Consider the following 10,152-nt stretch of genomic DNA (forward strand, 5'->3'; position numbering starts at 1 on the left):
TGACAAATATTATAGCACATGCAATCGATCATGTACCCAAAGCAAATGGTACACGATTCATGATGTCTCACATAAAGACATGATTCTAGACCAGTCTTTTGCTACAATATTTTTATTTGCCATGTTTTCAAAATTTGACTATGAAGAGGGATGCCGTAATCATAATCGAATTTTGAGAACGCAATATATAGAATTTCCTTAAGTTGAACCAATCCAACATGAAATTCATATATATATATTCTTGACTAAATATGATTAAGGTCTCAATCTAAGCCTTTAGAACTGAAATGAAGTATATCCTCTCCCTTAATTATAGCAAAACAACTTTTTCAATCCCTGCAGCCTCACGAATTGAAACTTTTGTTTTCTATAATTAACATTGCTAACTTGCAACACTAACACTAATTATCATGCTCCCACTAACATGATGATTATTAGCATAACACTTATGCTCCCACTATCTTTGACATGTACTCAGAAATCAGCTGGACTTCTAGAAATCAATACTTTATTGACTTTCTTACCAAAGTTCAGATTTCTGATACGAGATGCTTTGATAAAACTTTATCAAAATCATACACCTTTCCATAGATAGCATGCATGTGTGTCTAAACAATTTCAGAACTATGAAAAGGGATGCCGTAATCATAGTCTCAATTGTTTAGACCTTTTGCCATCTGCTTCAAATCTACTTGGTGGAAGTGTTTCCTCACCATCATTTTCATGAATCGGAGAGAAACCTTATGACCCTTAGATTTTATGGTGTATGTGTTCTTGTCCATGTGAATCGTCAAAACCATAGTCACAAGTCAAGGATAATGACAAATCCAAACTCATATGGACTGAACTTATGCAATCTTAACTTCTTGCCACCTGGCAGTACAGGGCCTGCCATTGCTTCCAAGTTGTTATGCAACCAATTGAGAACTTTCAGAACTCCTATGCAAAGCCAACTTTAACTGGAATGGGCACAGAATATGTCAACACGATAGGTTATAAACCTCAAGTCGTGTGCTAGTGAAGAACCTCAGGTTTTATTCTTGATCAGTTCTTGAAATTCTTTTTAGGATCTTTAAGACTCCCACTATCCTCTTGACATATAAGACTATCTTGCCAAATATTCAAGAGATAGTGCGGATTCTTTATCAAGACAAACACTTCACACAATTGGCCTTAGTTGGTCTTTGTTCTATCCAAAACATCACAACTTACCAATTTCAAATGTACAAGAGTAGGACACTTTTACTCTTACATTTGACAAGTGTTTTAAACCTTTCTTTAAGATATGTCACTCAAGTTACAATCTTGGAGTATGACTCTAAGAATTGTTTTGGAACGAAGTATGACTCATCTTCCTGATCTAACCATTTCAACAATTCATGACTCCTCTTATTAGTCATGAGAATGCACTAAGATGACCTTTAGAGGACTAATTGTGATATGATTTCTAAATCATTAAGATGATCACAAACATGATACTAAAGTACTCTCCCATCTTTTCAGATTTGAGAAACTTTTATCTTTCTGCCTAATTTGATTTTTCCCATTCGTTCTGCCATACATTGAGACTTTTCCAATGTTTCAGAATTATACTTAAACTTGTAAGTATAACCATATTTAGTAAACTTTAGTAAATCAAATAGTCTTAACGAGCTTTGTGGTGGACATGACCAGTGCACAAGAATGTGTACTCGATCCCTTTAGTCCTTCACTTGACTCACACATCCATGTGAACAAGTAATTAGTCTTGATTTTCCAATGCTTGAAAGTTCTCATTCATCATACTATTCAACTTGCATGATTCCAAGTTTCGGTCCAATTGAAACTTGGGTGATGAGGAACTTTCCTGATTTGGTAAATTTAGACACTACCACAAATGAAAGAATCAAATCCATTTTCCAATATTGCTGTCAGTGGAATCATATAAGCAACAATTTTCCACAAATGCCATTGTAAGGATACTTCAAATAAACAAAATTAAACAATTTTCTTTTATTTTAAAACTTTGCGGAAAAACTTATCCTTACAATCCATATGGAAAATTGTTGTTATCTATTCCTTAGCAATATATCATAACTTCTTAAGCAACTGCTCAAAATTCTGATGCGATCGAAATCGACCTTCGTGATCAGAATCAGCATATATTTCCTTTAAGATTTCTCTCTATTCTTTGATTCTTAAAACATCAACATGTGACCCAGTCACATCATGTAATGAGGATCTCAGAATAGAACTTAACAGAGTTAGATAATGAGCTCTACCTGATGTAGAGTCAAACTTATTGACTTTAACATCCTTAGGTAAATTTGGCAGCTTTGCAATCAACGCCCCTTCCTTTGGCAAAATAAACATATGGACCCTTTGGTAATGGAACTATCTCAGACTTAGCCTTTCTCTTTACCATTTTGTCAACCAGGTTGACTATGGCCAATCCCTTTCCATTGGGAAGAGAATGCTTTTTCTGGATTTCCAGTGTCACCATTGTCACTGTCCATAAAGTTTTTGGGAAGTTGATCTTCTAATCAAATTTGCTTCACTATCGTTCCAAATCATTGCTGATTCAGCAGCACCAAGCAAATAGATATGATCATTAAGGTTCATGTCATAGTCTGTATCATAGTAGTCCCAAAGGAACTCACTATGTGACTTAGAAAGTGATTGAATATCCAACTTTCTCAAGACTTTGAAACCCAACTCTCCCGGCTTGTCAATATGTGACTTCATCTCTAAGATGTGATCACACATAGACCTTGCTTGCCATTAGGGCTTGAGTGACCTTGAACTTGTGGGTTAGGGAGAATAATTGGAGGAGGTGGAGGAAGAGAAGTATGACTTCCATGATCCAAACTCGGGAAGTCATATTCATTAGGAAAGCTTGGTTTGGGAAGATCATTGTTGTCTAAACCAGACATCAACAATGGGAGAAATTCACGTAAAGTTGATTTAAGTCCTTAATATAACACCTAATATGATATATTAAGGCTAGGACCCAACAAACTATTTTATAACTTGGAAGAGGGATGTCGTAATCCAAGCTATAAAATATTTGAAGGTAGGTGAATGACGATTCACCAATTTCCACCAAGATAAACGAAATGTATTATTAGGTTTTAATTGGTTTTGAAACTCCTAGATTCTTTTGAGATTCATTGAACTTTTCAATGACATGTTTCAATCTCGAGTGTGCCCTTCAGGTTTTGTGACTGGGATGCCGAGGATCACAAAACAAGGTGTGAAGTAACCATGCAAATATACTTGGTACCCTTAATATTTACCCCTCAATCGATGTGTCGGTTAACCACACACGCTCCAACGATACTATGATAAACATTAAGTTACCCTTTGCCTACCTTGTTAAGTCCAGGCTACTGTGCCGGTTAACCACACACGCTCCACTAACAACTTAAACAAAGTGCAAAGTGTAATTTCATGGATTAGCACCTTATTCACATTTTCCTAAGTAACTAAGATTGAGAATTTATAAGTGTTTAGTTACTTAGTATTTATCATTATACTTATAATGAAGGGAGAATTATAGTCCTTGTCCTATCTGTTCGGCTAACGACCCTCCACCGGTCAAGGAAGCGGTGAGTGAGAGTGGACACCCATTAAACTGCCATTTTATAGGCAGTAACCTTATACCCCCCTTATAGACCGGCTTCGTGAATGAGGCCTACTAATGGTAAGACGACTTGCTCTTATACATATAATATATCAAACTTTTAATATTATAATAGTATAAGGGTGTATTTTAGACATTTAAAATACTTGGTGGTTTAATCTATTAATTAAACTAGACTTTTAATTTAATTAAACACAAACCATATATTTATGGATTAATAATACTCTTTTAATTAAACGCTTTAATTAACTATTAATAAAGTCCATAAGAGTTAATTTGAACTATTCAACAAAACATCATAATTCCAATTATTAAACTCAAAATTAAAACCATTTCATTAATTGTTTAAGTTATGAACCCAAGAGTTTTAGAATTCAATTCTTTTTTTCATAAAAAACTTTTCTCAAATTCCAAAACTTGAGGGCAAGTTTTGTAATTCTTGAAAACCTTTGGATTCCATAACTTATGGAATTAATGGTATTTTATGATGAAACTTTCCATGTTCCATAACTTAAGAACAAGTTATGGAATTCTTTAAAACATTAACACCAAATTTTGTAACTCCATAAAAACTTTGAATCAAAATTTTTTTTTTTAAAAAAAACTTTCATATCCATAACTTATGGAAGTTTCAAAAACCCTTAAGATCACAACTTTAAAAAAAACTTTTGAGCTCCAAAATTTTATGACAAAATATGTAACTCCTTAAAACATTTAGATCAAACTTTTAAAACTAACAAAATAATCATATCATTTTATCTTTTACTAAATTTGACCTAATTCAACTCATATAACAAATGATTCAAATTTTACAAATAATTCGTTTTTCACAAAACAAGTAATTATCTTAAAATTTGACAAACGACATTTTTTTTTCCTTTTTTTTCAACTTGAAAATAAAACATTTGCATCAATATAACAGAAAACAACCCATGGCTCTGATACCACTGTTGGGTTTTGAGCATTCTAACACTCCTATGGTGTACATGCAACCCTATAAACCTTGGATCTATGTTTTCTCTATTATACATGCAAATATTAACTATTCCAAGGTTTCATCCTAACTAACATATTATGAAGCACCTATACTACAAAGTTCTAGTTAGATGACATACCTTTTGATGTAGCTTGATGTCTTCAAGCTTTAAGAGTTTAGCCCCAATAGTGTGGAAGCCTCAAATGGAATCACAAATCACCAAAACACCTTGGAAGAACTTGAGAGAATATGTATGCACACTAAAATCGGCCCACTCTTATTTTCACACACTTGTGCCAATTTTGTGAGCCAAGGACCCCTTTATATATTATGGAGGATTAGGGTTACATCCATGTAAACCCTAATACCCATGACCTTTCATTTACATAGGATCCATGGGTTAAAAGCTCCATGGACCATCCATGAAAGCTTAGCCCAACCTAAATAAACTTGGCTCGTTCCATATATATAAGAGTCCATATTTAATTAGTTCTTTTTGATCACTTAATTAATTCTAAATTAATTCTTGATCAATACTAATTAAATAATATGATTCCATATTAATATATTAGAACTTATAATATATTAATATAAATCATAAATATTCTATTCTCAAAAGACTATCCATATAAATTGTGCCGGTGAAGTGCAACCCAAATGGACCATGCCGGGTCGGGTCAAGTACATACCAAATATAGTTATGGACTTAGACATTAATCCAACAAGGCTAGCACTCAGATATGCTAGGCAGTATGTGTATTGTATGGTATGTGGTATGACGGGGGAACTCACTAAGCTTTGTGCTTACGGTTTACAGTTTTGGTTTCAGGTACTTCCTCTTCGAAGGGAAAGGAGCCGACATGATTGCATCGCATCACACTACATTTTCTGCACATGAGATTCTTTAAAGTTAAACACTGAGGGTGTTTTATCGTGATATGATTTGATTATTGATACATTGGTTTTGGATATGAGTTGTTTCTATGATGTTTTCAGACAAATGGTTTTATGATTATTAAATTAAAAATGAAATTTTTGGTCTTGAATTTTGGGATGTTAGAGAGAGAGAGAGAGAGAGAGAGAGACGAGGAGTATGTCCTTGAAAATGGCTCTTCGCTTTCAGGACATGGAGTATGTCCTTGAAAAGGAACTCGTCGAGATCAACGAAGACAAAGCTACTTCTGAAGAACTAGAAGAGTACAAAAAGCATTGCAACGATGCGACAAAGGTTGTTTGCATCATGGTTGCAACAACGACTCCTGAATTGCATAGGTTTTATGAAGACTATTGGTCATACGATATGAACAAGGACCTCGTGGAAAACTACTACTTGCGAGCCCATCAAGAGCAGTATGAGGTAGTGAAGTCTATCATAACGAGCAAGGTGAAAGAAGGAGAATCTGTGAGCACCCACTTGCAGAGGATGCAGCGATATGTGGGTCGCCTGGTGAAGCTCAACGTGAATGTTAACGATAAGCTTGCTATTGACATTATCTTGCATTCTCTTCCTAGTTGTTATGATCAGATCATCTTGACCTATCACTTTAACAACAAGGAAACCATTTTGGCTCAATTTCAGAATCTCCTACGTACTGCTGAAGCAGGAACGAAGGGAAAATGTGTTGCCTCCACTCCAGCTGCTGCTCCAGTTCTAGTCATTGGGCAGGGAAAGGGCAAAAAGAGGAAAGCTCCTCCTAAACAAAATTGGAAGGGAAAGTCCCAAGCTAGATCATCTAGTGGATCCAAAGGAAAGTCTAATTCAGAGGCCCCTCTAGTGTCTGACCCCAAAGAGGCCACTTTCTTCCGCCCGCTTTTACATAAATACATTCTTTTATTTTCAGACGCCAACCAAATGAAGACGAACCAAAGCTTTCAGACCTTACATTTACTGAGAAAAAAGGCAGTACTGTCATGGTGAAGTACTAGGCTTCTACGGTTGCTGAAAAAGAATCCCGTCATCAGGCAAAGGTCAGATTCTTCCAATTTCCTTCCTGAGAACTTTTAATTATTTTCTTTGAAGATGGGTTACACAATTTTTTAAATTTTTAGGGATATCTTTAACAAAACGATTTTAGTTTTTGTTATTGAGTGTAAATAAATTTTTTTATGCATATAGATGTAGGCTTCTCGCTTAATGGATCGGATGGTTCATAGTTTATAATTCCTGATAGAGATTGTGAGGTAAAAGTAATTATACAAGTTTCACTTCCAAAGGATTTTAGTTTGTTCTTATTCAGGGAAAGACTTTTTAGTGCTTATGAAGGTTAAAATTTTGAAATTTTGGATGCATGTTTCTTAGTTATTTATATAGCCAGTTCATAGAAGCTCTGTCGCTAAGTTTCCAGTCTTGTATACGTGTGTATAAATAAGTAGATATTGTTTTTAAAGTGCCAATTTATACATCAAGATTTTAGTGCCTATGAAGCTTAAAAACCTGAAATTTTGGATGTCGGTTTCTCAGTTATATATAGAGCCAGTTTAGAGAACCCGTCTAGGTAAGTTTCCAATCTTTTATACATGTGTATAGATAAGTATATATTGTCGTTAAAGTGTAATTAATTTATACATCAAGATAGTCTTTTATTTTTCCTTCGGTATTGTCAACTGTTTTTTTGTTTTAAATTTACGTTCACTTTTATTCATACATAATGTGTATATAATTGTGACAAAATTTTTATTAAATTTTATGAAATTTCAATTTAGATTAAATATTTAACTTATTTTGTAATTTTCTTTTATTAAATTTTGAGCACTTGGATGGTTTGTTATGGGAAAAAAATTTGAAGGACACAAATTGAAGAATGGTACGGATATATGTCATTTTGGAGGAGTATCTGGATTACTATTAAGATAATTATATAAATGTTTATGATTTTGGATCGTTATTAAGATAATTATATAAATGTCTATAATTTGTCCGAACTTCCTAAAATTTCATAATTTACATCATTTACAAGATAGTGAAGAAATAAGTAAAACTATATACATTCCAGATTGACGCCAGATGGCTTGAATACAGATGTGTCCTGAAAAACTTTTCAAGAATTGTCGATAGCTAGGTAAAATTTATGTCCATCACATTAAAATCATAAATTAATTGAGGTCCCTCACAACATTGTATAATTAATTATTTTTGTATTGAAGCATTGTAATTTTAAACATTTACCGAATTATAAAGTTAATGAAAATTGATTTTCATATGTATGATGTTGGTTTAATAGGGTACACTTTTCAAAGTAAAGTGTTGTAATATGAAGCAACGAAAGTTGCATTGCATAGTAAAATAACTTGGGGTTCACTTTACTAATATGTTGGTTACTAATTTGTTTTCATTCAGCCAAAACAACATTTTATGGGATTGTACTTGTGTTTGGGTGTTGGTTTCGCAACTCCCAGGACTTGACTTCAATAATCCTCCACTTAAAGATGTTCCTGCTTCAAAAATAAGCTTGAGTTGCGAGTAATAATCATTTTCATTAATAATGTACTTGATCCTTATTGGTATATTCATTTATATGTTCATTTTATAAGTTGGAACAAAGGAAAAACAAGGACAAATCATTTTGTTTTGTGTAGATGCATTTCAGAGAAACATGAAATAATACTATCTAATATTGACGAGGTTGTTTCTATCAGAAATTCAGCCGCATGCAGCTTTTTATGACTGAGATCTTCCATAGGTACATGAAGATCAATATGAAGGATGGTTAAACACACATATATTGTAAGCGTTTTGTTAATCTATTTACATTTATAAACAATAAAATAAACAAAAACTTACTCTCATGGTTGCAAAAAGGGTTTTAAGCATTATGCTTTTACATGTTTTCAAGGATTTGGGGATAGAGTGAACTACTTATCACCTTTACTGAGCTCCATGACTTTGCAATGCAAGGATACGATTATGGTGGCATGAGGGTAGTTATGTCTTTTTTTGTTGAAAAATCAATCCAATCATAGCAATGTCATATTTACATAGTTTTATTAAAGTACAATGTCTAAATAAAAAAATATGAAGGTATAATGCTATAATTTGGCTGCTTTATCAAACTACACCGACTTGATAAGAAAGAGATTAAAGTACAATACCATAATAGATAAAAAAAAGTAAATGTATAATGCTATAATAAACGAATAATGAAAATATGTTGTTATTTATTGTCACAACTAGCAAATTTGCTAGGAAATTCTATACTTTTGTAAACAATATCATGGCAACAAATTTTAACCTTAACTTGATATGCATATGACGTTATTCAATGACAACAAACTCCCATCAAAACTCCAATTGTAAAGCCCAAACTTCATGCAAAACATTACAAAAAGTCAATTTAGGGTTTGGAAGCCCTAAGAATTCTGGCCTAAGTCCATTTTGGATTATGATTTCCTTATTGGGCCTAATGGGCCAATAAGCTTTCAATTTGATTGTTTTGGGCTTAGAACTCTTAATTGGGCTCTAATTGGATACACATTTATAAAAACCTAACCTTTTGGGCCATCATGGGCCTAAAATGAGGCGGTTTACCCTAATGAGCCTTATTGGGCTATAAGTAATTTAATTAACCTTAATGGGCCATAAAACTCATTCTTTTATTCTAATTGGGCCGTAAACCCTCCTAAAGCCCAATGGGCCGAAAACCTATTTAATGGGCTTCATATTTTCGAGCAAAAATCAAGAAAAGGCCCAAATTAATAAACTCCTTCTTTCCTAAATCCAAATTCTCGGCCCATGTTTTAAAAAAAAGGGTTTAATTAATATAATATAAGACCTTGACACCTCACTTTTGCTTAGTGGTAATCTAGGCAAAAGAACTCACATGTAACAAGGTAAGTCCTCCTTAACCATCATGCATTAACCTTTGATCCCCTCTCTTCCTACTTCTTTAACTATGGCCGAGAATATCAACATACACACACAATTCCACTTCCAAACTCTCTCAATACCACCTCAAAAACTCCTCCTTCCTTCTCTAAAAATTTCGAAGCTTCAAGGTGTTTTCAAGAAAATTACTCCATCAAAAGATCACTCATTGTGGTATGATCTTGCAAACTCAAGTGTATAACTTCATTTTAAAACATCTTTATTCCTCTTACACTCTTGTTTTCATAAATGTGGTACTTAGAACATCTTAAGGATCAAGATCTACTCAAGGAGCTAGTTAGAACCGAAAACCACACCATCTTCTTCTTATCTTCTTCAAAACCGAATCCAAATCTTCAAGGTGAGTTCATACCCCCTTGTTTTCGGTTTTTACTTATTTTTTTTTTGGGGGGGGGGGGGGAGAATACAAGTGTTATGTGTTGATCTATGTGTATTTTCATGTTATTTGTGATTTCTTTGGTTTATGTTGTGAGAATGTGTTAATACTTATTTTATTTCGAGATCTATAGCTAAAATGTGAAAGATTCATAAACAAAAACATAATAAACAACATACATCATATATCTAAGAGTCCTTAAGTTTAATAAGTGAAAAACAAAGCCAAAGATCTTTACAAGTGTCATTTTTGCAAAAATAACAAAGATTAGGTTGAAAGTTGTTAATTTTTGGTTT

Source organism: Lactuca virosa, chromosome 1 (assembly GCF_052849685.1).
Source record: "Lactuca virosa cultivar CGN04683 chromosome 1, Lactuca_virosa_CGN04683_v6, whole genome shotgun sequence".
Lineage (NCBI taxonomy): Eukaryota > Viridiplantae > Streptophyta > Magnoliopsida > Asterales > Asteraceae > Lactuca > Lactuca virosa.